Source organism: Lissotriton vulgaris, unplaced genomic scaffold (genome assembly GCF_964263255.1).
Source record: "Lissotriton vulgaris unplaced genomic scaffold, aLisVul1.2 SCAFFOLD_595, whole genome shotgun sequence".
Classification (NCBI taxonomy): domain Eukaryota; kingdom Metazoa; phylum Chordata; class Amphibia; order Caudata; family Salamandridae; genus Lissotriton; species Lissotriton vulgaris.
In genome coordinates, this window is record NW_028241900.1 from 978,675 (window position 1) to 1,004,065 (window position 25,391).

General features: G+C 39.8%; 20 non-coding genes across 20 annotated transcripts; all 20 read left to right on the forward strand.

Annotated features, from left to right (window-relative positions):
• Positions 1–245: 245 nt before the first annotated feature.
• TRNAP-UGG (transfer RNA proline (anticodon UGG)) lies at positions 246–317 on the forward strand. The gene has a single exon. It is a non-coding gene; the product is annotated as a tRNA-Pro (tRNA).
• Positions 318–617: 300 nt separating this feature from the next.
• On the forward strand, positions 618–690 carry TRNAV-CAC (transfer RNA valine (anticodon CAC)). Its single transcript has one exon. It is a non-coding gene; the product is annotated as a tRNA-Val (tRNA).
• A 2,144-nt stretch (positions 691–2,834) lies between these two features.
• On the forward strand, positions 2,835–2,906 carry TRNAP-UGG (transfer RNA proline (anticodon UGG)). Its single transcript has one exon. It is a non-coding gene; the product is annotated as a tRNA-Pro (tRNA).
• Positions 2,907–3,206: 300 nt separating this feature from the next.
• Positions 3,207–3,279, forward strand: TRNAV-CAC (transfer RNA valine (anticodon CAC)). Its single transcript has one exon. It is a non-coding gene; the product is annotated as a tRNA-Val (tRNA).
• Positions 3,280–5,430: 2,151 nt separating this feature from the next.
• On the forward strand, positions 5,431–5,502 carry TRNAP-UGG (transfer RNA proline (anticodon UGG)). Its single transcript has one exon. It is a non-coding gene; the product is annotated as a tRNA-Pro (tRNA).
• Positions 5,503–5,802: 300 nt separating this feature from the next.
• On the forward strand, positions 5,803–5,875 carry TRNAV-CAC (transfer RNA valine (anticodon CAC)). The gene has a single exon. It is a non-coding gene; the product is annotated as a tRNA-Val (tRNA).
• A 2,040-nt stretch (positions 5,876–7,915) lies between these two features.
• Positions 7,916–7,987, forward strand: TRNAP-UGG (transfer RNA proline (anticodon UGG)). The gene has a single exon. It is a non-coding gene; the product is annotated as a tRNA-Pro (tRNA).
• Positions 7,988–8,287: 300 nt separating this feature from the next.
• Positions 8,288–8,360, forward strand: TRNAV-CAC (transfer RNA valine (anticodon CAC)). Its single transcript has one exon. It is a non-coding gene; the product is annotated as a tRNA-Val (tRNA).
• A 2,115-nt stretch (positions 8,361–10,475) lies between these two features.
• Positions 10,476–10,547, forward strand: TRNAP-UGG (transfer RNA proline (anticodon UGG)). Its single transcript has one exon. It is a non-coding gene; the product is annotated as a tRNA-Pro (tRNA).
• A 300-nt stretch (positions 10,548–10,847) lies between these two features.
• Positions 10,848–10,920, forward strand: TRNAV-CAC (transfer RNA valine (anticodon CAC)). The gene has a single exon. It is a non-coding gene; the product is annotated as a tRNA-Val (tRNA).
• A 2,147-nt stretch (positions 10,921–13,067) lies between these two features.
• On the forward strand, positions 13,068–13,139 carry TRNAP-UGG (transfer RNA proline (anticodon UGG)). The gene has a single exon. It is a non-coding gene; the product is annotated as a tRNA-Pro (tRNA).
• Positions 13,140–13,439: 300 nt separating this feature from the next.
• On the forward strand, positions 13,440–13,512 carry TRNAV-CAC (transfer RNA valine (anticodon CAC)). Its single transcript has one exon. It is a non-coding gene; the product is annotated as a tRNA-Val (tRNA).
• Positions 13,513–15,671: 2,159 nt separating this feature from the next.
• Positions 15,672–15,743, forward strand: TRNAP-UGG (transfer RNA proline (anticodon UGG)). The gene has a single exon. It is a non-coding gene; the product is annotated as a tRNA-Pro (tRNA).
• A 300-nt stretch (positions 15,744–16,043) lies between these two features.
• On the forward strand, positions 16,044–16,116 carry TRNAV-CAC (transfer RNA valine (anticodon CAC)). The gene has a single exon. It is a non-coding gene; the product is annotated as a tRNA-Val (tRNA).
• A 2,117-nt stretch (positions 16,117–18,233) lies between these two features.
• TRNAP-UGG (transfer RNA proline (anticodon UGG)) lies at positions 18,234–18,305 on the forward strand. The gene has a single exon. It is a non-coding gene; the product is annotated as a tRNA-Pro (tRNA).
• A 300-nt stretch (positions 18,306–18,605) lies between these two features.
• Positions 18,606–18,678, forward strand: TRNAV-CAC (transfer RNA valine (anticodon CAC)). Its single transcript has one exon. It is a non-coding gene; the product is annotated as a tRNA-Val (tRNA).
• Positions 18,679–20,857: 2,179 nt separating this feature from the next.
• Positions 20,858–20,929, forward strand: TRNAP-UGG (transfer RNA proline (anticodon UGG)). The gene has a single exon. It is a non-coding gene; the product is annotated as a tRNA-Pro (tRNA).
• Positions 20,930–21,229: 300 nt separating this feature from the next.
• TRNAV-CAC (transfer RNA valine (anticodon CAC)) lies at positions 21,230–21,302 on the forward strand. The gene has a single exon. It is a non-coding gene; the product is annotated as a tRNA-Val (tRNA).
• Positions 21,303–23,417: 2,115 nt separating this feature from the next.
• On the forward strand, positions 23,418–23,489 carry TRNAP-UGG (transfer RNA proline (anticodon UGG)). Its single transcript has one exon. It is a non-coding gene; the product is annotated as a tRNA-Pro (tRNA).
• A 300-nt stretch (positions 23,490–23,789) lies between these two features.
• TRNAV-CAC (transfer RNA valine (anticodon CAC)) lies at positions 23,790–23,862 on the forward strand. Its single transcript has one exon. It is a non-coding gene; the product is annotated as a tRNA-Val (tRNA).
• The last annotated feature ends 1,529 nt before the right edge of the window (positions 23,863–25,391 follow it).

Consider the following 25,391-nt stretch of genomic DNA (forward strand, 5'->3'; position numbering starts at 1 on the left):
TTTCTCTTTAGGGTCTAGCCAATGCAGAAATAGATAAATAAGTGCTGACTTTCTGTAAGACGTGTCCAATGCTGGGACAAAATAAAAGGGGACACTTATAAATGATAGTGATATCATTTGAGAAAGGGTAAGTTGACACTGAATTTCATGTATATTCACAGACCAAGCATGAAAAAGTCCCCAGCATGATCTTCATTGCGTGCTTAGAGCTGGTATTAGCTTTTCAGAGGTGCGGGCCTTTCGAAGGCTCGTTGGTCTAGGGGTATGATTCTCGCTTTGGGTGCGAGAGGTCCCGGGTTCAAATCCCGGACGAGCCCTTTCATTGGTGCTTTTTTAAAGTAGTATTGCAGTATGCATTTCAAAGCCAATATCAATTTTCTCTTTGCAGTAGTGGATGAATATTTGCTAGAGTCTCATGCTTTTAACCTTGCCCTGCCTGAGCAAATAGGAAACATTTCTCTTTAAGCATTTTGCAAAAATGCTGAACTTGCATGGCATATACAAGCGTTCAGCTAGGGCTGTCTGGGAAGGTTGCATGAAAGAAATCTAAAACCAGAGGCCCTTGGAATAGCCTGTTTTGAGAAGTTTCATCACAGAAGAATCAACTGTAGACATCTGTTTCTGTAGTGTAGTGGTTATCACATTCGCCTCACACGCGAAAGGTCCCCGGTTCGAAACCGGGCAGAAACAGTTGTTATATTGTCTTGGCTGCAATGTTGAGAGGTGCCGTTTTGCCATGAAATTGTCCAGGCCCTGAAGATGGTTTCATGCAGACTCGTTCCAAGAAAGTGAATTCTCTTAAAAACACTAAAGTAATTGGCATGTGGATGTATCTGTTGATTCACAGACCTCGCTTTGAAAAGAGCCCTGCATTCTGTTCATTGCTCACCTAGAACACGCATTAACTTTGGGAATTGTTGGCACCAACAGGCATCTTAGTTTAGTGGAGTGTTTCTGGTGTTTAAGTGCAGAAGCCCTGGGCTCAATTCCTCGGTGACCCTTCTCAAGGTGATGATACAAATGCATCGTCACCTTTACGTTTAATGTCAGAATTGTTTATTTCTATTTGGTGGTGTATGAATGCTTGCAATAGTATGTTGATTTTTTCTAGCCTTGAATGAATAAAAGCAAATCACTCCTCTTTATGTATTTTTCTAATACATTGATATTTGCATCTCCTTTCCTAGCCTGCATTTTTCATTATCTTACAGGCTGTATATAATAAGTATCAATTCAGGGGCCCTTCTTCTACTCAATTCACAACTGTTCTATCCCGGCATTGATAAGCAATCTACATCTGCTTCTGTTGTGTATTGGTTATCATGTTTACCTGACGTGTGAAAGCCCCATGTTTGACAGTGCGCGTTAACAAAAGACCAATGATTTTTATTAAAAGTTGTCATGTGTTTTTGTTACCTTGCACCGGCCAAAAAGTGCCGGAAATGACTTCATTTGCAGTCACTTGAAAAGTAGGGATTCTCAAATAAATGGTAAGAGGTTGGAACAAATCTAAAGGAATGCATGGCATATCTATATGTATGTGTACGCAGGTATCCATATATAAAGATAGATAGATAGATAGATAGATAGATAGATAGATAGATAGATAGATAGATAGATAGATAGATAGATAGATAGATAGATAGATAGATAGATAGATAGATAGATAGATAGATAGATAGATAGATAGATAGATAGATAGATAGATAGATAGATAGATAGATAGATATTGGGAGAGAGAGAGCGTTACTATAAACTGAGACTTTATTTTCCATCAAGCTGTCTTTCCTTTCCTTCAGGAGCAGAATGTTCTGATCATCAGCGCTCCAGAATCTAGTGCTTGGTTGGCAAGCATCACACATTGTGATGTGTTAGCTAAGAGTTCCATGTCGTTCAGACTCATATATTCCTCTGTAGTTGTACCTTGGTGATTCAACAAAATGTGGCATCATAAGCAGCATTCTACTGCCATAGACTGGGCGGAAAAAACATTTAGAATTTCACTGAAAAAGAAAAAAAGCATACTTAGGCAGAGCTTTCTGGACAGTAAGGACATTAGAGTAAGTGATGAATAAGCACTGCTTTTGTTAATTTACATAGGCAGAACAGAGACTGCTGGGAAAAGCCTGAAATTAAAGGCCCAGAAAATGCCTGCTTCTGGATAGAACACTAAGAAGGGTTGAAAGTTTTTTCTCTGACCCTGGCCACTCTTACAAGCAATCCTATGATAGTCAGAAGGACCCACACTAAAAAGGAAGGGACAGCCATTTGGACCCTTTCCACCTTTTCTATATCTCGCCTGATCGAGCGCTGATTGAGCGGATTAGCACATGTACTTCTCATTTTGGGAAGGTATTGCTTAGCTTGCTACCAGCAGCTCAGTTATGTTATGATGTTAGAGGCTTGCAAGGAATGCTTTAGTCCTGCATTAGGCCGTTTTTATTGCTACTTGCATTCAATTGAAAGATAATTAGCCAGAATCTGTGGCCCAGTTATTCATCTTGGCATTCCGATTTGCACAAAGGGAATAAGCATTTGAGAGAAAATGCAACATGTGTTTCTTATGTTGCTATGAACAGCTTTTTATCCTTTCTCTTTAGGGTCTAGCCAATGCAGAAATAGATAAATAAGTGCTGACTTTCTGTAAGACGTGTCCAATGCTGGGACAAAATAAAAGGGGACACTTATAAATGATAGTGATATCATTTGAGAAAGGGTAAGTTGACACTGAATTTCATGTATATTCACAGACCAAGCATGAAAAAGTCCCCAGCATGATCTTCATTGCGTGCTTAGAGCTGGTATTAGCTTTTCAGAGGTGCGGGCCTTTCGAAGGCTCGTTGGTCTAGGGGTATGATTCTCGCTTTGGGTGCGAGAGGTCCCGGGTTCAAATCCCGGACGAGCCCTTTCATTGGTGCTTTTTTAAAGTAGTATTGCAGTATGCATTTCAAAGCCAATATCAATTTTCTCTTTGCAGTAGTGGATGAATATTTGCTAGAGTCTCATGCTATTAACCTTGCCCTGCCTGAGCAAATAGGAAACATTTCTCTTTAAGCATTTTGCAAAAATGCTGAACTTGCATGGCATATACAAGCGTTCAGCTAGGGCTGTCTGGGAAGGTTGCATGAAAGAAATCTAAAACCAGAGGCCCTTGGAATAGCCTGTTTTGAGAAGTTTCATCACAGAAGAATCAACTGTAGACATCTGTTTCTGTAGTGTAGTGGTTATCACGTTCGCCTCACACGCGAAAGGTCCCCGGTTCGAAACCGGGCAGAAACAGTTGTTATATTGTCTTGGCTGCAATGTTGAGAGGTGCCGTTTTGCCATGAAATTGTCCAGGCCCTGAAGATGGTTTCATGCAGACTCGTTCCAAGAAAGTGAATTCTCTTAAAAACACTAAAGTAATTGGCATGTGGATGTATCTGTTGATTCACAGACCTCGCTTTGAAAAGAGCCCTGCATTCTGTTCATTGCTCACCTAGAACACGCATTAACTTTGGGAATTGTTGGCACCAACAGGCATCTTAGTTTAGTGGAGTGTTTCTGGTGTTTAAGTGCAGAAGCCCTGGGCTCAATTCCTCGGTGACCCTTCTCAAGGTGATGATACAAATGCATCGTCACCTTTACGTTTAATGTCAGAATTGTTTATTTCTATTTGGTGGTGTATGAATGCTTGCAATAGTATGTTGATTTTTTCTAGCCTTGAATGAATAAAAGCAAATCACTCCTCTTTATGTATTTTTCTAATACATTGATATTTGCATCTCCTTTCCTAGCCTGCATTTTTCATTATCTTACAGGCTGTATATAATAAGTATCAATTCAGGGGCCCTTCTTCTACTCAATTCACAACTGTTCTATCCCGGCATTGATAAGCAATCTACATCTGCTTCTGTTGTGTATTGGTTATCATGTTTACCTGACGTGTGAAAGCCCCATGTTTGACAGTGCGCGTTAACAAAGAGACCAATGATTTTTATTAAAAGTTGTCATGTGTTTTTGTTACCTTGCACCAGCCAAAAAGTGCCGGAAATGACTTCATTTGCAGTCACTTGAAAAGTAGGGATTCTCAAATAAATGGTAAGAGGTTGGAACAAATCTAAAGGAATGCATGGCATATCTATATGTATGTGTACGCAGGTATCCATATATAAAGATAGATAGATAGATAGATAGATAGATAGATAGATAGATAGATAGATAGATAGATAGATAGATAGATAGATAGATAGATAGATAGATAGATAGATAGATAGATAGATAGATAGATAGATAGATAGATAGATAGATAGATAGATAGATAGATAGATAGATATTGGGAGAGAGAGAGCGTTAATATAAACTGAGACTTTATTTTCCATCAAGCTGTCTTTCCTTTCCTTCAGGAGCAGAATGTTCTGATCATCAGCGCTCCAGAATCCAGTGCTTGGTTGGCAAGCATCACACATTGTGATGTGTTAGCTAAGAGTTCCATGTCGTTCAGACTCATATATTCCTCTGTAGTTGTACCTTGGTGATTCAACAAAATGTGGCATCATAAGCAGCATTCTACTGCCATAGACTGGGCAGAAAAAACATTTAGAATTTCACTGAAAAAGAAAAAAAGCATACTTAGGCAGAGCTTTCTGGACAGTAAGGACATTAGAGTAAGTGATGAATAAGCACTGCTTTTGTTAATTTACATAGGCAGAACAGAGACTGCTGGGAAAAGCCTGAAATTAAAGGCCCAGAAAATGCCTGCTTCTGGATAGAACACTAAGAAGGGTTGAAAGTTTTTTCTCTGACCCTGGCCACTCTTACAAGCAATCCTATGATAGTCAGAAGGACCCACCCTAAAAAGGAAGGGACAGCCATTTGGACCCTTTCCACCTTTTCTATATCTCGCCTGATCGAGCCTGATCGAGCGCTGATTGAGCGGATTAGCACATGTACTTCTCATTTTGGGAAGGTATTGCTTAGCTTGCTACCAGCAGCTCAGTTATGTTATGATGTTAGAGGCTTGCATGGAATGCTTTAGTCCTGCATTAGGCCGTTTTTATTGCTACTTGCATTCAAGGGAAAGATAATTAGCCAGAATCTGTGGCCCAGTTATTCACCTTGGCATTCCGATTTGCACAAAGGGAATAAGCATTTGAGAGAAAATGCAACATGTGTTTCTTATGTTGCTATGAACAGCTTTTTATTCTTTCTCTTTAGGGTCTAGCCAATGCAGAAATAGATAAATAAGTGCTGACTTTCTGTAAGACGTGTCCAATGCTGGGACAAAATAAAAAGGGACACTTATAAATGATAGTGATATCATTTGAGAAAGGGTAAGTTGACACTGAATTTCATGTATATTCACAGACCAAGCATGAAAAAGTCCCCAGCATGATCTTCATTGCGTGCTTAGAGCTGGTATTAGCTTTTCAGAGGTGCGGGCCTTTCGAAGGCTCGTTGGTCTAGGGGTATGATTCTCGCTTTGGGTGCGAGAGGTCCCGGGTTCAAATCCCGGACGAGCCCTTTCATTGGTGCTTTTTTAAAGTAGTATTGCAGTATGCATTTCAAAGCCAATATCAATTTTCTCTTTGCAGTAGTGGATGAATATTTGCTAGAGTCTCATGCTTTTAACCTTGCCCTGCCTGAGCAAATAGGAAACATTTCTCTTTAAGCATTTTGCAAAAATGCTGAACTTGCATGGCATATACAAGCGTTCAGCTAGGGCTGTCTGGGAAGGTTGCATGAAAGAAATCTAAAACCAGAGGCCCTTGGAATAGCCTGTTTTGAGAAGTTTCATCACAGAAGAATCAACTGTAGACATCTGTTTCTGTAGTGTAGTGGTTATCACGTTCGCCTCACACGCGAAAGGTCCCCGGTTCGAAACCGGGCAGAAACAGTTGTTATATTGTCTTGGCTGCAATGTTGAGAGGTGCCGTTTTGCCATGAAATTGTCCAGGCCCTGAAGATGGTTTCATGCAGACTCGTTCCAAGAAAGTGAATTCTCTTAAAAACACTAAAGTAATTGGCATGTGGATGTATCTGTTGATTCACAGACCTCGCTTTGAAAAGAGCCCTGCATTCTGTTCATTGCTCACCTAGAACACGCATTAACTTTGGGAATTGTTGGCACCAACAGGCATCTTAGTTTAGTGGAGTGTTTCTGGTGTTTAAGTGCAGAAGCCCTGGGCTCAATTCCTCGGTGACCCTTCTCAAGGTGATGATACAAATGCATCGTCACCTTTACGTTTAATGTCAGAATTGTTTATTTCTATTTGGTGGTGTATGAATGCTTGCAATAGTATGTTGATTTTTTCTAGCCTTGAATGAATAAAAGCAAATCACTCCTCTTTATGTATTTTTCTAATACATTGATATTTGCATCTCCTTTCCTAGCCTGCATTTTTCATTATCTTACAGGCTGTATATAATAAGTATCAATTCAGGGGCCCTTCTTCTACTCAATTCACAACTGTTCTATCCCGGCATTGATAAGAAATCTACATCTGCTTCTGTTGTGTATTGGTTATCATGTTTACCTGACGTGTGAAAGCCCCATGTTTGACAGTGCGCGTTAACAAAGAGACCAATGATTTTTATTAAAAGTTGTCATGTGTTTTTGTTACCTTGCACCGGCCAAAAAGTGCCGGAAATGACTTCATTTGCAGTCACTTGAAAAGTAGGGATTCTCAAATAAATGGTAAGAGGTTGGAACAAATCTAAAGGAATGCATGGCATATCTATATGTATGTGTACGCAGGTATCCATATATAAAGATAGATAGATAGATAGATAGATAGATAGATAGATAGATAGATAGATAGATAGATAGATAGATAGATAGATAGATAGATAGATAGATAGATAGATCAAGCTGTCTTTCCTTTCCTTCAGGAGCAGAATGTTCTGATCATCAGCGCTCCAGAATCTAGTGCTTGGTTGGCAAGCATCACACATTGTGATGTGTTAGCTAAGAGTTCCATGTCGTTCAGACTCATATATTCCTCTGTAGTTGTACCTTGGTGATTCAACAAAATGTGGCATCATAAGCAGCATTCTACTGCCATAGACTGGGCAGAAAAAACATTTAGAATTTCACTGAAAAAGAAAAAAAGCATACTTAGGCAGAGCTTTCTGGACAGTAAGGACATTAGAGTAAGTGATGAATAAGCACTGCTTTTGTTAATTTACATAGGCAGAACAGAGACTGCTGGGAAAAGCCTGAAATTAAAGGCCCAGAAAATGCCTGCTTCTGGATAGAACACTAAGAAGGGTTGAAAGTTTTTTCTCTGACCCTGGCCACTCTTACAAGCAATCCTATGATAGTCAGAAGGACCCACCCTAAAAAGGAAGGGACAGCCATTTGGACCCTTTCCACCTTTTCTATATCTCGCCTGATCGAGCCTGATCGAGCGCTGATTGAGCGGATTAGCACATGTACTTCTCATTTTGGGAAGGTATTGCTTAGCTTGCTACCAGCAGCTCAGTTATGTTATGATGTTAGAGGCTTGCATGGAATGCTTTAGTCCTGCATTAGGCCGTTTTTATTGCTACTTGCATTCAAGGGAAAGATAATTAGCCAGAATCTGTGGCCCAGTTATTCACCTTGGCATTCCGATTTGCACAAAGGGAATAAGCATTTGAGAGAAAATGCAACATGTGTTTCTTATGTTGCTATGAACAGCTTTTTATTCTTTCTCTTTAGGGTCTAGCCAATGCAGAAATAGATAAATAAGTGCTGACTTTCTGTAAGACGTGTCCAATGCTGGGACAAAATAAAAAGGGACACTTATAAATGATAGTGATATCATTTGAGAAAGGGTAAGTTGACACTGAATTTCATGTATATTCACAGACCAAGCATGAAAAAGTCCCCAGCATGATCTTCATTGCGTGCTTAGAGCTGGTATTAGCTTTTCAGAGGTGCGGGCCTTTCGAAGGCTCGTTGGTCTAGGGGTATGATTCTCGCTTTGGGTGCGAGAGGTCCCGGGTTCAAATCCCGGACGAGCCCTTTCATTGGTGCTTTTTTAAAGTAGTATTGCAGTATGCATTTCAAAGCCAATATCAATTTTCTCTTTGCAGTAGTGGATGAATATTTGCTAGAGTCTCATGCTTTTAACCTTGCCCTGCCTGAGCAAATAGGAAACATTTCTCTTTAAGCATTTTGCAAAAATGCTGAACTTGCATGGCATATACAAGCGTTCAGCTAGGGCTGTCTGGGAAGGTTGCATGAAAGAAATCTAAAACCAGAGGCCCTTGGAATAGCCTGTTTTGAGAAGTTTCATCACAGAAGAATCAACTGTAGACATCTGTTTCTGTAGTGTAGTGGTTATCACGTTCGCCTCACACGCGAAAGGTCCCCGGTTCGAAACCGGGCAGAAACAGTTGTTATATTGTCTTGGCTGCAATGTTGAGAGGTGCCGTTTTGCCATGAAATTGTCCAGGCCCTGAAGATGGTTTCATGCAGACTCGTTCCAAGAAAGTGAATTCTCTTAAAAACACTAAAGTAATTGGCATGTGGATGTATCTGTTGATTCACAGACCTCGCTTTGAAAAGAGCCCTGCATTCTGTTCATTGCTCACCTAGAACACGCATTAACTTTGGGAATTGTTGGCACCAACAGGCATCTTAGTTTAGTGGAGTGTTTCTGGTGTTTAAGTGCAGAAGCCCTGGGCTCAATTCCTCGGTGACCCTTCTCAAGGTGATGATACAAATGCATCGTCACCTTTACGTTTAATGTCAGAATTGTTTATTTCTATTTGGTGGTGTATGAATGCTTGCAATAGTATGTTGATTTTTTCTAGCCTTGAATGAATAAAAGCAAATCACTTCTCTTTATGTATTTTTCTAATACATTGATATTTGCATCTCCTTTCCTAGCCTGCATTTTTCATTATCTTACAGGCTGTATATAATAAGTATCAATTCAGGGGCCCTTCTTCTACTCAATTCACAACTGTTCTATCCCGGCATTGATAAGCAATCTACATCTGCTTCTGTTGTGTATTGGTTATCATGTTTACCTGACGTGTGAAAGCCCCATGTTTGACAGTGCGCGTTAACAAAGAGACCAATGATTTTTATTAAAAGTTGTCATGTGTTTTTGTTACCTTGCACCGGCCAAAAAGTGCCGGAAATGACTTCATTTGCAGTCACTTGAAAAGTAGGGATTCTCAAATAAATGGTAAGAGGTTGGAACAAATCTAAAGGAATGCATGGCATATCTATATGTATGTGTACGCAGGTATCCATATATAAAGATAGATAGATAGATAGATAGATAGATAGATAGATAGATAGATAGATAGATAGATAGATAGATAGATAGATAGATAGATAGATAGATAGATAGATAGATAGATAGATAGATAGATAGATAGATATTGGGAGAGAGAGAGCGTTACTATAAACTGAGACTTTATTTTCCATCAAGCTGTCTTTCCTTTCCTTCAGGAGCAGAATGTTCTGATCATCAGCGCTCCAGAATCTAGTGCTTGGTTGGCAAGCATCACACATTGTGATGTGTTAGCTAAGAGTTCCATGTCGTTCAGACTCATATATTCCTCTGTAGTTGTACCTTGGTGATTCAACAAAATGTGGCATCATAAGCAGCATTCTACTGCCATAGACTGGGCAGAAAAAACATTTAGAATTTCACTGAAAAAGAAAAAAAGCATACTTAGGCAGAGCTTTCTGGACAGTAAGGACATTAGAGTAAGTGATGAATAAGCACTGCTTTTGTTAATTTACATAGGCAGAACAGAGACTGCTGGGAAAAGCCTGAAATTAAAGGCCCAGAAAATGCCTGCTTCTGGATAGAACACTAAGAAGGGTTGAAAGTTTTTTCTCTGACCCTGGCCACTCTTACAAGCAATCCTATGATAGTCAGAAGGACCCACCCTAAAAAGGAAGGGACAGCCATTTGGACCCTTTCCACCTTTTCTATATCTCGCCTGATCGAGCCTGATCGAGCGCTGATTGAGCGGATTAGCACATGTACTTCTCATTTTGGGAAGGTATTGCTTAGCTTGCTACCAGCAGCTCAGTTATGTTATGATGTTAGAGGCTTGCATGGAATGCTTTAGTCCTGCATTAGGCCGTTTTTATTGCTACTTGCATTCAAGGGAAAGATAATTAGCCAGAATCTGTGGCCCAGTTATTCACCTTGGCATTCCGATTTGCACAAAGGGAATAAGCATTTGAGAGAAAATGCAACATGTGTTTCTTATGTTGCTATGAACAGCTTTTTATTCTTTCTCTTTAGGGTCTAGCCAATGCAGAAATAGATAAATAAGTGCTGACTTTCTGTAAGACGTGTCCAATGCTGGGACAAAATAAAAAGGGACACTTATAAATGATAGTGATATCATTTGAGAAAGGGTAAGTTGACACTGAATTTCATGTATATTCACAGACCAAGCATGAAAAAGTCCCCAGCATGATCTTCATTGCGTGCTTAGAGCTGGTATTAGCTTTTCAGAGGTGCGGGCCTTTCGAAGGCTCGTTGGTCTAGGGGTATGATTCTCGCTTTGGGTGCGAGAGGTCCCGGGTTCAAATCCCGGACGAGCCCTTTCATTGGTGCTTTTTTAAAGTAGTATTGCAGTATGCATTTCAAAGCCAATATCAATTTTCTCTTTGCAGTAGTGGATGAATATTTGCTAGAGTCTCATGCTATTAACCTTGCCCTGCCTGAGCAAATAGGAAACATTTCTCTTTAAGCATTTTGCAAAAATGCTGAACTTGCATGGCATATACAAGCGTTCAGCTAGGGCTGTCTGGGAAGGTTGCATGAAAGAAATCTAAAACCAGAGGCCCTTGGAATAGCCTGTTTTGAGAAGTTTCATCACAGAAGAATCAACTGTAGACATCTGTTTCTGTAGTGTAGTGGTTATCACGTTCGCCTCACACGCGAAAGGTCCCCGGTTCGAAACCGGGCAGAAACAGTTGTTATATTGTCTTGGCTGCAATGTTGAGAGGTGCCGTTTTGCCATGAAATTGTCCAGGCCCTGAAGATGGTTTCATGCAGACTCGTTCCAAGAAAGTGAATTCTCTTAAAAACACTAAAGTAATTGGCATGTGGATGTATCTGTTGATTCACAGACCTCGCTTTGAAAAGAGCCCTGCATTCTGTTCATTGCTCACCTAGAACACGCATTAACTTTGGGAATTGTTGGCACCAACAGGCATCTTAGTTTAGTGGAGTGTTTCTGGTGTTTAAGTGCAGAAGCCCTGGGCTCAATTCCTCGGTGACCCTTCTCAAGGTGATGATACAAATGCATCGTCACCTTTACGTTTAATGTCAGAATTGTTTATTTCTATTTGGTGGTGTATGAATGCTTGCAATAGTATGTTGATTTTTTCTAGCCTTGAATGAATAAAAGCAAATCACTCCTCTTTATGTATTTTTCTAATACATTGATATTTGCATCTCCTTTCCTAGCCTGCATTTTTCATTATCTTACAGGCTGTATATAATAAGTATCATTTCAGGGGCCCTTCTTCTACTCAATTCACAACTGTTCTATCCCGGCATTGATAAGCAATCTACATCTGCTTCTGTTGTGTATTGGTTATCATGTTTACCTGACGTGTGAAAGCCCCATGTTTGACAGTGCGCGTTAACAAAGAGACCAATGATTTTTATTAAAAGTTGTCATGTGTTTTTGTTACCTTGCACCGGCCAAAAAGTGCCGGAAATGACTTCATTTGCAGTCACTTGAAAAGTAGGGATTCTCAAATAAATGGTAAGAGGTTGGAACAAATCTAAAGGAATGCATGGCATATCTATATGTATGTGTACGCAGGTATCCATATATAAAGATAGATAGATAGATAGATAGATAGATAGATAGATAGATAGATAGATAGATAGATAGATAGATAGATAGATAGATAGATAGATAGATAGATAGATAGATAGATAGATAGATAGATAGATAGATAGATAGATAGATAGATAGATAGATAGATAGATATTGGGAGAGAGAGAGCGTTACTATAAACTGAGACTTTATTTTCCATCAAGCTGTCTTTCCTTTCCTTCAGGAGCAGAATGTTCTGATCATCAGCGCTCCAGAATCTAGTGCTTGGTTGGCAAGCATCACACATTGTGATGTGTTAGCTAAGAGTTCCATGTCGTTCAGACTCATATATTCCTCTGTAGTTGTACCTTGGTGATTCAACAAAATGTGGCATCATAAGCAGCATTCTACTGCCATAGACTGGGCAGAAAAAACATTTAGAATTTCACTGAAAAAGAAAAAAAGCATACTTAGGCAGAGCTTTCTGGACAGTAAGGACATTAGAGTAAGTGATGAATAAGCACTGCTTTTGTTAATTTACATAGGCAGAACAGAGACTGCTGGGAAAAGCCTGAAATTAAAGGCCCAGAAAATGCCTGCTTCTGGATAGAACACTAAGAAGGGTTGAAAGTTTTTTCTCTGACCCTGGCCACTCTTACAAGCAATCCTATGATAGTCAGAAGGACCCACCCTAAAAAGGAAGGGACAGCCATTTGGACCCTTTCCACCTTTTCTATATCTCGCCTGATCGAGCCTGATCGAGCGCTGATTGAGCGGATTAGCACATGTACTTCTCATTTTGGGAAGGTATTGCTTAGCTTGCTACCAGCAGCTCAGTTATGTTATGATGTTAGAGGCTTGCATGGAATGCTTTAGTCCTGCATTAGGCCGTTTTTATTGCTACTTGCATTCAAGGGAAAGATAATTAGCCAGAATCTGTGGCCCAGGTATTCACCTTGGCATTCCGATTTGCACAAAGGGAATAAGCATTTGAGAGAAAATGCAACATGTGTTTCTTATGTTGCTATGAACAGCTTTTTATTCTTTCTCTTTAGGGTCTAGCCAATGCAGAAATAGATAAATAAGTGCTGACTTTCTGTAAGACGTGTCCAATGCTGGGACAAAATAAAAGGGGACACTTATAAATGATAGTGATATCATTTGAGAAAGGGTAAGTTGACACTGAATTTCATGTATATTCACAGACCAAGCATGAAAAAGTCCCCAGCATGATCTTCATTGCGTGCTTAGAGCTGGTATTAGCTTTTCAGAGGTGCGGGCCTTTCGAAGGCTCGTTGGTCTAGGGGTATGATTCTCGCTTTGGGTGCGAGAGGTCCCGGGTTCAAATCCCGGACGAGCCCTTTCATTGGTGCTTTTTTAAAGTAGTATTGCAGTATGCATTTCAAAGCCAATATCAATTTTCTCTTTGCAGTAGTGGATGAATATTTGCTAGAGTCTCATGCTTTTAACCTTGCCCTGCCTGAGCAAATAGGAAACATTTCTCTTTAAGCATTTTGCAAAAATGCTGAACTTGCATGGCATATACAAGCGTTCAGCTAGGGCTGTCTGGGAAGGTTGCATGAAAGAAATCTAAAACCAGAGGCCCTTGGAATAGCCTGTTTTGAGAAGTTTCATCACAGAAGAATCAACTGTAGACATCTGTTTCTGTAGTGTAGTGGTTATCACATTCGCCTCACACGCGAAAGGTCCCCGGTTCGAAACCGGGCAGAAACAGTTGTTATATTGTCTTGGCTGCAATGTTGAGAGGTGCCGTTTTGCCATGAAATTGTCCAGGCCCTGAAGATGGTTTCATGCAGACTCGTTCCAAGAAAGTGAATTCTCTTAAAAACACTAAAGTAATTGGCATGTGGATGTATCTGTTGATTCACAGACCTCGCTTTGAAAAGAGCCCTGCATTCTGTTCATTGCTCACCTAGAACACGCATTAACTTTGGGAATTGTTGGCACCAACAGGCATCTTAGTTTAGTGGAGTGTTTCTGGTGTTTAAGTGCAGAAGCCCTGGGCTCAATTCCTCGGTGACCCTTCTCAAGGTGATGATACAAATGCATCGTCACCTTTACGTTTAATGTCAGAATTGTTTATTTCTATTTGGTGGTGTATGAATGCTTGCAATAGTATGTTGATTTTTTCTAGCCTTGAATGAATAAAAGCAAATCACTCCTCTTTATGTATTTTTCTAATACATTGATATTTGCATCTCCTTTCCTAGCCTGCATTTTTCATTATCTTACAGGCTGTATATAATAAGTATCAATTCAGGGGCCCTTCTTCTACTCAATTCACAACTGTTCTATCCCGGCATTGATAAGCAATCTACATCTGCTTCTGTTGTGTATTGGTTATCATGTTTACCTGACGTGTGAAAGCCCCATGTTTGACAGTGCGCGTTAACAAAGAGACCAATGATTTTTATTAAAAGTTGTCATGTGTTTTTGTTACCTTGCACCGGCCAAAAAGTGCCGGAAATGACTTCATTTGCAGTCACTTGAAAAGTAGGGATTCTCAAATAAATGGTAAGAGGTTGGAACAAATCTAAAGGAATGCATGGCATATCTATATGTATGTGTACGCAGGTATCCATATATAAAGATAGATAGATAGATAGATAGATAGATAGATAGATAGATAGATAGATAGATAGATAGATAGATAGATAGATAGATAGATAGATAGATAGATAGATAGATAGATAGATAGATAGATAGATAGATAGATAGATAGATAGATAGATAGATAGATAGATAGATAGATAGATATTGGGAGAGAGAGAGCGTTACTATAAACTGAGACTTTATTTTCCATCAAGCTGTCTTTCCTTTCCTTCAGGAGCAGAATGTTCTGATCATCAGCGCTCCAGAATCTAGTGCTTGGTTGGCAAGCATCACACATTGTGATGTGTTAGCTAAGAGTTCCATGTCGTTCAGACTCATATATTCCTCTGTAGTTGTACCTTGGTGATTCAACAAAATGTGGCATCATAAGCAGCATTCTACTGCCATAGACTGGGCAGAAAAAACATTTAGAATTTCACTGAAAAAGAAAAAAAGCATACTTAGGCAGAGCTTTCTGGACAGTAAGGACATTAGAGTAAGTGATGAATAAGCACTGATTTTGTTAATTTACATAGGCAGAACAGAGACTGCTGGGAAAAGCCTGAAATTAAAGGCCCAGAAAATGCCTGCTTCTGGATAGAACACTAAGAAGGGTTGAAAGTTTTTTCTCTGACCCTGGCCACTCTTACAAGCAATCCTATGATAGTCAGAAGGACCCACCCTAAAAAGGAAGGGACAGCCATTTGGACCCTTTCCACCTTTTCTATATCTCGCCTGATCGAGCCTGATCGAGCGCTGATTGAGCGGATTAGCACATGTACTTCTCATTTTGGGAAGGTATTGCTTAGCTTGCTACCAGCAGCTCAGTTATGTTATGATGTTAGAGGCTTGCATGGAATGCTTTAGTCCTGCATTAGGCCGTTTTTATTGCTACTTGCATTCAAGGGAAAGATAATTAGCCAGAATCTGTGGCCCAGTTATTCACCTTGGCATTCCGATTTGCACAAAGGGAATAAGCATTTGAGAGAAAATGCAACATGTGTTTCTTATGTTGCTATGAACAGCTTTTTATTCTTTCTCTTTAGGGTCTAGCCAATGCAGAAATAGATAAATAAGTGCTGACTTTCTGTAAGACGTGTCCAATGCTGGGACAAAATAAAAGGGGACACTTATAAATGATAGTGATATCATTTGAGAAAGGGTAAGTTGACACTGAATTTCATGTATATTCACAGACCAAGCATGAAAAAGTCCCCAGCATGATCTTCATTGCGTGCTTAGAGCTGGTATTAGCTTTTCAGAGGTGCGGGCCTTTCGAAGGCTCGTTGGTCTAGGGGTATGATTCTCGCTTTGGGTGCGAGAGGTCCCGGGTTCAAATCCCGGACGAGCCCTTTCATTGGTGCTTTTTTAAAGTAGTATTGCAGTATGCATTTCAAAGCCAATATCAATTTTCTCTTTGCAGTAGTGGATGAATATTTGCTAGAGTCTCATGCTTTTAACCTTGCCCTGCCTGAGCAAATAGGAAACATTTCTCTTTAAGCATTTTGCAAAAATGCTGAACTTGCATGGCATATACAAGCGTTCAGCTAGGGCTGTCTGGGAAGGTTGCATGAAAGAAATCTAAAACCAGAGGCCCTTGGAATAGCCTGTTTTGAGAAGTTTCATCACAGAAGAATCAACTGTAGACATCTGTTTCTGTAGTGTAGTGGTTATCACGTTCGCCTCACACGCGAAAGGTCCCCGGTTCGAAACCGGGCAGAAACAGTTGTTATATTGTCTTGGCTGCAATGTTGAGAGGTGCCGTTTTGCCATGAAATTGTCCAGGCCCTGAAGATGGTTTCATGCAGACTCGTTCCAAGAAAGTGAATTCTCTTAAAAACACTAAAGTAATTGGCATGTGGATGTATCTGTTGATTCACAGACCTCGCTTTGAAAAGAGCCCTGCATTCTGTTCATTGCTCACCTAGAACACGCATTAACTTTGGGAATTGTTGGCACCAACAGGCATCTTAGTTTAGTGGAGTGTTTCTGGTGTTTAAGTGCAGAAGCCCTGGGCTCAATTCCTCGGTGACCCTTCTCAAGGTGATGATACAAATGCATCGTCACCTTTACGTTTAATGTCAGAATTGTTTATTTCTATTTGGTGGTGTATGAATGCTTGCAATAGTATGTTGATTTTTTCTAGCCTTGAATGAATAAAAGCAAATCACTCCTCTTTATGTATTTTTCTAATACATTGATATTTGCATCTCCTTTCCTAGCCTGCATTTTTCATTATCTTACAGGCTGTATATAATAAGTATCAATTCAGGGGCCCTTCTTCTACTCAATTCACAACTGTTCTATCCCGGCATTGATAAGCAATCTACATCTGCTTCTGTTGTGTATTGGTTATCATGTTTACCTGACGTGTGAAAGCCCCATGTTTGACAGTGCGCGTTAACAAAGAGACCAATGATTTTTATTAAAAGTTGTCATGTGTTTTTGTTACCTTGCACCGGCCAAAAAGTGCCGGAAATGACTTCATTTGCAGTCACTTGAAAAGTAGGGATTCTCAAATAAATGGTAAGAGGTTGGAACAAATCTAAAGGAATGCATGGCATATCTATATGTATGTGTACGCAGGTATCCATATATAAAGATAGATAGATAGATAGATAGATAGATAGATAGATAGATAGATAGATAGATAGATAGATAGATAGATAGATAGATAGATAGATAGATAGATAGATAGATAGATAGATAGATAGATAGATAGATAGATAGATAGATATTGGGAGAGAGAGAGCGTTACTATAAACTGAGACTTTATTTTCCATCAAGCTGTCTTTCCTTTCCTTCAGGAGCAGAATGTTCTGATCATCAGCGCTCCAGAATCTAGTGCTTGGTTGGCAAGCATCACACATTGTGATGTGTTAGCTAAGAGTTCCATGTCGTTCAGACTCATATATTCCTCTGTAGTTGTACCTTGGTGATTCAACAAAATGTGGCATCATAAGCAGCATTCTACTGCCATAGACTGGGCGGAAAAAACATTTAGAATTTCACTGAAAAAGAAAAAAAGCATACTTAGGCAGAGCTTTCTGGACAGTAAGGACATTAGAGTAAGTGATGAATAAGCACTGCTTTTGTTAATTTACATAGGCAGAACAGAGACTGCTGGGAAAAGCCTGAAATTAAAGGCCCAGAAAATGCCTGCTTCTGGATAGAACACTAAGAAGGGTTGAAAGTTTTTTCTCTGACCCTGGCCACTCTTACAAGCAATCCTATGATAGTCAGAAGGACCCACACTAAAAAGGAAGGGACAGCCATTTGGACCCTTTCCACCTTTTCTATATCTCGCCTGATCGAGCGCTGATTGAGCGGATTAGCACATGTACTTCTCATTTTGGGAAGGTATTGCTTAGCTTGCTACCAGCAGCTCAGTTATGTTATGATGTTAGAGGCTTGCAAGGAATGCTTTAGTCCTGCATTAGGCCGTTTTTATTGCTACTTGCATTCAATTGAAAGATAATTAGCCAGAATCTGTGGCCCAGTTATTCATCTTGGCATTCCGATTTGCACAAAGGGAATAAGCATTTGAGAGAAAATGCAACATGTGTTTCTTATGTTGCTATGAACAGCTTTTTATCCTTTCTCTTTAGGGTCTAGCCAATGCAGAAATAGATAAATAAGTGCTGACTTTCTGTAAGACGTGTCCAATGCTGGGACAAAATAAAAGGGGACACTTATAAATGATAGTGATATCATTTGAGAAAGGGTAAGTTGACACTGAATTTCATGTATATTCACAGACCAAGCATGAAAAAGTCCCCAGCATGATCTTCATTGCGTGCTTAGAGCTGGTATTAGCTTTTCAGAGGTGCGGGCCTTTCGAAGGCTCGTTGGTCTAGGGGTATGATTCTCGCTTTGGGTGCGAGAGGTCCCGGGTTCAAATCCCGGACGAGCCCTTTCATTGGTGCTTTTTTAAAGTAGTATTGCAGTATGCATTTCAAAGCCAATATCAATTTTCTCTTTGCAGTAGTGGATGAATATTTGCTAGAGTCTCATGCTATTAACCTTGCCCTGCCTGAGCAAATAGGAAACATTTCTCTTTAAGCATTTTGCAAAAATGCTGAACTTGCATGGCATATACAAGCGTTCAGCTAGGGCTGTCTGGGAAGGTTGCATGAAAGAAATCTAAAACCAGAGGCCCTTGGAATAGCCTGTTTTGAGAAGTTTCATCACAGAAGAATCAACTGTAGACATCTGTTTCTGTAGTGTAGTGGTTATCACGTTCGCCTCACACGCGAAAGGTCCCCGGTTCGAAACCGGGCAGAAACAGTTGTTATATTGTCTTGGCTGCAATGTTGAGAGGTGCCGTTTTGCCATGAAATTGTCCAGGCCCTGAAGATGGTTTCATGCAGACTCGTTCCAAGAAAGTGAATTCTCTTAAAAACACTAAAGTAATTGGCATGTGGATGTATCTGTTGATTCACAGACCTTGCTTTGAAAAGAGCCCTGCATTCTGTTCATTGCTCACCTAGAACACGCATTAACTTTGGGAATTGTTGGCACCAACAGGCATCTTAGTTTAGTGGAGTGTTTCTGGTGTTTAAGTGCAGAAGCCCTGGGCTCAATTCCTCGGTGACCCTTCTCAAGGTGATGATACAAATGCATCGTCACCTTTACGTTTAATGTCAGAATTGTTTATTTCTATTTGGTGGTGTATGAATGCTTGCAATAGTATGTTGATTTTTTCTAGCCTTGAATGAATAAAAGCAAATCACTCCTCTTTATGTATTTTTCTAATACATTGATATTTGCATCTCCTTTCCTAGCCTGCATTTTTCATTATCTTACAGGCTGTATATAATAAGTATCAATTCAGGGGCCCTTCTTCTACTCAATTCACAACTGTTCTATCCCGGCATTGATAAGCAATCTACATCTGCTTCTGTTGTGTATTGGTTATCATGTTTACCTGACGTGTGAAAGCCCCATGTTTGACAGTGCGCGTTAACAAAGAGACCAATGATTTTTATTAAAAGTTGTCATGTGTTTTTGTTACCTTGCACCAGCCAAAAAGTGCCGGAAATGACTTCATTTGCAGTCACTTGAAAAGTAGGGATTCTCAAATAAATGGTAAGAGGTTGGAACAAATCTAAAGGAATGCATGGCATATCTATATGTATGTGTACGCAGGTATCCATATATAAAGATAGATAGATAGATAGATAGATAGATAGATAGATAGATAGATAGATAGATAGATAGATAGATAGATAGATAGATAGATAGATAGATAGATAGATAGATAGATAGATAGATAGATAGATAGATAGATAGATAGATAGATAGATAGATAGATAGATAGATAGATAGATAGATAGATAGATAGATAGATATTGGGAGAGAGAGAGCGTTAATATAAACTGAGACTTTATTTTCCATCAAGCTGTCTTTCCTTTCCTTCAGGAGCAGAATGTTCTGATCATCAGCGCTCCAGAATCCAGTGCTTGGTTGGCAAGCATCACACATTGTGATGTGTTAGCTAAGAGTTCCATGTCGTTCAGACTCATATATTCCTCTGTAGTTGTACCTTGGTGATTCAACAAAATGTGGCATCATAAGCAGCATTCTACTGCCATAGACTGGGCAGAAAAAACATTTAGAATTTCACTGAAAAAGAAAAAAAGCATACTTAGGCAGAGCTTTCTGGACAGTAAGGACATTAGAGTAAGTGATGAATAAGCACTGCTTTTGTTAATTTACATAGGCAGAACAGAGACTGCTGGGAAAAGCCTGAAATTAAAGGCCCAGAAAATGCCTGCTTCTGGATAGAACACTAAGAAGGGTTGAAAGTTTTTTCTCTGACCCTGGCCACTCTTACAAGCAATCCTATGATAGTCAGAAGGACCCACCCTAAAAAGGAAGGGACAGCCATTTGGACCCTTTCCACCTTTTCTATATCTCGCCTGATCGAGCCTGATCGAGCGCTGATTGAGCGGATTAGCACATGTACTTCTCATTTTGGGAAGGTATTGCTTAGCTTGCTACCAGCAGCTCAGTTATGTTATGATGTTAGAGGCTTGCATGGAATGCTTTAGTCCTGCATTAGGCCGTTTTTATTGCTACTTGCATTCAAGGGAAAGATAATTAGCCAGAATCTGTGGCCCAGTTATTCACCTTGGCATTCCGATTTGCACAAAGGGAATAAGCATTTGAGAGAAAATGCAACATGTGTTTCTTATGTTGCTATGAACAGCTTTTTATTCTTTCTCTTTAGGGTCTAGCCAATGCAGAAATAGATAAATAAGTGCTGACTTTCTGTAAGACGTGTCCAATGCTGGGACAAAATAAAAAGGGACACTTATAAATGATAGTGATATCATTTGAGAAAGGGTAAGTTGACACTGAATTTCATGTATATTCACAGACCAAGCATGAAAAAGTCCCCAGCATGATCTTCATTGCGTGCTTAGAGCTGGTATTAGCTTTTCAGAGGTGCGGGCCTTTCGAAGGCTCGTTGGTCTAGGGGTATGATTCTCGCTTTGGGTGCGAGAGGTCCCGGGTTCAAATCCCGGACGAGCCCTTTCATTGGTGCTTTTTTAAAGTAGTATTGCAGTATGCATTTCAAAGCCAATATCAATTTTCTCTTTGCAGTAGTGGATGAATATTTGCTAGAGTCTCATGCTTTTAACCTTGCCCTGCCTGAGCAAATAGGAAACATTTCTCTTTAAGCATTTTGCAAAAATGCTGAACTTGCATGGCATATACAAGCGTTCAGCTAGGGCTGTCTGGGAAGGTTGCATGAAAGAAATCTAAAACCAGAGGCCCTTGGAATAGCCTGTTTTGAGAAGTTTCATCACAGAAGAATCAACTGTAGACATCTGTTTCTGTAGTGTAGTGGTTATCACGTTCGCCTCACACGCGAAAGGTCCCCGGTTCGAAACCGGGCAGAAACAGTTGTTATATTGTCTTGGCTGCAATGTTGAGAGGTGCCGTTTTGCCATGAAATTGTCCAGGCCCTGAAGATGGTTTCATGCAGACTCGTTCCAAGAAAGTGAATTCTCTTAAAAACACTAAAGTAATTGGCATGTGGATGTATCTGTTGATTCACAGACCTCGCTTTGAAAAGAGCCCTGCATTCTGTTCATTGCTCACCTAGAACACGCATTAACTTTGGGAATTGTTGGCACCAACAGGCATCTTAGTTTAGTGGAGTGTTTCTGGTGTTTAAGTGCAGAAGCCCTGGGCTCAATTCCTCGGTGACCCTTCTCAAGGTGATGATACAAATGCATCGTCACCTTTACGTTTAATGTCAGAATTGTTTATTTCTATTTGGTGGTGTATGAATGCTTGCAATAGTATGTTGATTTTTTCTAGCCTTGAATGAATAAAAGCAAATCACTCCTCTTTATGTATTTTTCTAATACATTGATATTTGCATCTCCTTTCCTAGCCTGCATTTTTCATTATCTTACAGGCTGTATATAATAAGTATCAATTCAGGGGCCCTTCTTCTACTCAATTCACAACTGTTCTATCCCGGCATTGATAAGCAATCTACATCTGCTTCTGTTGTGTATTGGTTATCATGTTTACCTGACGTGTGAAAGCCCCATGTTTGACAGTGCGCGTTAACAAAGAGACCAATGATTTTTATTAAAAGTTGTCATGTGTTTTTGTTACCTTGCACCGGCCAAAAAGTGCCGGAAATGACTTCATTTGCAGTCACTTGAAAAGTAGGGATTCTCAAATAAATGGTAAGAGGTTGGAACAAATCTAAAGGAATGCATGGCATATCTATATGTATGTGTACGCAGGTATCCATATATAAAGATAGATAGATAGATAGATAGATAGATAGATAGATAGATAGATAGATAGATAGATAGATAGATAGATAGATAGATAGATAGATAGATAGATAGATAGATAGATAGATAGATAGATAGATAGATATTGGGAGAGAGAGAGCGTTACTATAAACTGAGACTTTATTTTCCATCAAGCTGTCTTTCCTTTCCTTCAGGAGCAGAATGTTCTGATCATCAGCGCTCCAGAATCTAGTGCTTGGTTGGCAAGCATCACACATTGTGATGTGTTAGCTAAGAGTTCCATGTCGTTCAGACTCATATATTCCTCTGTAGTTGTACCTTGGTGATTCAACAAAATGTGGCATCATAAGCAGCATTCTACTGCCATAGACTGGGCAGAAAAAACATTTAGAATTTCACTGAAAAAGAAAAAAAGCATACTTAGGCAGAGCTTTCTGGACAGTAAGGACATTAGAGTAAGTGATGAATAAGCACTGCTTTTGTTAATTTACATAGGCAGAACAGAGACTGCTGGGAAAAGCCTGAAATTAAAGGCCCAGAAAATGCCTGCTTCTGGATAGAACACTAAGAAGGGTTGAAAGTTTTTTCTCTGACCCTGGCCACTCTTACAAGCAATCCTATGATAGTCAGAAGGACCCACCCTAAAAAGGAAGGGACAGCCATTTGGACCCTTTCCACCTTTTCTATATCTCGCCTGATCGAGCCTGATCGAGCGCTGATTGAGCGGATTAGCACATGTACTTCTCATTTTGGGAAGGTATTGCTTAGCTTGCTACCAGCAGCTCAGTTATGTTATGATGTTAGAGGCTTGCATGGAATGCTTTAGTCCTGCATTAGGCCGTTTTTATTGCTACTTGCATTCAAGGGAAAGATAATTAGCCAGAATCTGTGGCCCAGTTATTCACCTTGGCATTCCGATTTGCACAAAGGGAATAAGCATTTGAGAGAAAATGCAACATGTGTTTCTTATGTTGCTATGAACAGCTTTTTATTCTTTCTCTTTAGGGTCTAGCCAATGCAGAAATAGATAAATAAGTGCTGACTTTCTGTAAGACGTGTCCAATGCTGGGACAAAATAAAAAGGGACACTTATAAATGATAGTGATATCATTTGAGAAAGGGTAAGTTGACACTGAATTTCATGTATATTCACAGACCAAGCATGAAAAAGTCCCCAGCATGATCTTCATTGCGTGCTTAGAGCTGGTATTAGCTTTTCAGAGGTGCGGGCCTTTCGAAGGCTCGTTGGTCTAGGGGTATGATTCTCGCTTTGGGTGCGAGAGGTCCCGGGTTCAAATCCCGGACGAGCCCTTTCATTGGTGCTTTTTTAAAGTAGTATTGCAGTATGCATTTCAAAGCCAATATCAATTTTCTCTTTGCAGTAGTGGATGAATATTTGCTAGAGTCTCATGCTTTTAACCTTGCCCTGCCTGAGCAAATAGGAAACATTTCTCTTTAAGCATTTTGCAAAAATGCTGAACTTGCATGGCATATACAAGCGTTCAGCTAGGGCTGTCTGGGAAGGTTGCATGAAAGAAATCTAAAACCAGAGGCCCTTGGAATAGCCTGTTTTGAGAAGTTTCATCACAGAAGAATCAACTGTAGACATCTGTTTCTGTAGTGTAGTGGTTATCACGTTCGCCTCACACGCGAAAGGTCCCCGGTTCGAAACCGGGCAGAAACAGTTGTTATATTGTCTTGGCTGCAATGTTGAGAGGTGCCGTTTTGCCATGAAATTGTCCAGGCCCTGAAGATGGTTTCATGCAGACTCGTTCCAAGAAAGTGAATTCTCTTAAAAACACTAAAGTAATTGGCATGTGGATGTATCTGTTGATTCACAGACCTCGCTTTGAAAAGAGCCCTGCATTCTGTTCATTGCTCACCTAGAACACGCATTAACTTTGGGAATTGTTGGCACCAACAGGCATCTTAGTTTAGTGGAGTGTTTCTGGTGTTTAAGTGCAGAAGCCCTGGGCTCAATTCCTCGGTGACCCTTCTCAAGGTGATGATACAAATGCATCGTCACCTTTACGTTTAATGTCAGAATTGTTTATTTCTATTTGGTGGTGTATGAATGCTTGCAATAGTATGTTGATTTTTTCTAGCCTTGAATGAATAAAAGCAAATCACTTCTCTTTATGTATTTTTCTAATACATTGATATTTGCATCATTGATATTTGCATCTCCTTTCCTAGCCTGCATTTTTCATTATCTTACAGGCTGTATATAATAAGTATCAATTCAGGGGCCCTTCTTCTACTCAATTCACAACTGTTCTATCCCGGCATTGATAAGCAATCTACATCTGCTTCTGTTGTGTATTGGTTATCATGTTTACCTGACGTGTGAAAGCCCCATGTTTGACAGTGCGCGTTAACAAAGAGACCAATGATTTTTATTAAAAGTTGTCATGTGTTTTTGTTACCTTGCACCGGCCAAAAAGTGCCGGAAATGACTTCATTTGCAGTCACTTGAAAAGTAGGGATTCTCAAATAAATGGTAAGAGGTTGGAACAAATCTAAAGGAATGCATGGCATATCTATATGTATGTGTACGCAGGTATCCATAGATAGATAGATAGATAGATAGATAGATAGATAGATAGATAGATAGATAGATAGATAGATAGATAGATAGATAGATAGATAGATAGATAGATAGATAGATAGATAGATAGATAGATAGATAGATAGATAGATAGATATTGGGAGAGAGAGAGCGTTACTATAAACTGAGACTTTATTTTCCATCAAGCTGTCTTTCCTTTCCTTCAGGAGCAGAATGTTCTGATCATCAGCGCTCCAGAATCTAGTGCTTGGTTGGCAAGCATCACACATTGTGATGTGTTAGCTAAGAGTTCCATGTCGTTCAGACTCATATATTCCTCTGTAGTTGTACCTTGGTGATTCAACAAAATGTGGCATCATAAGCAGCATTCTACTGCCATAGACTGGGCAGAAAAAACATTTAGAATTTCACTGAAAAAGAAAAAAAGCATACTTAGGCAGAGCTTTCTGGACAGTAAGGACATTAGAGTAAGTGATGAATAAGCACTGCTTTTGTTAATTTACATAGGCAGAACAGAGACTGCTGGGAAAAGCCTGAAATTAAAGGCCCAGAAAATGCCTGCTTCTGGATAGAACACTAAGAAGGGTTGAAAGTTTTTTCTCTGACCCTGGCCACTCTTACAAGCAATCCTATGATAGTCAGAA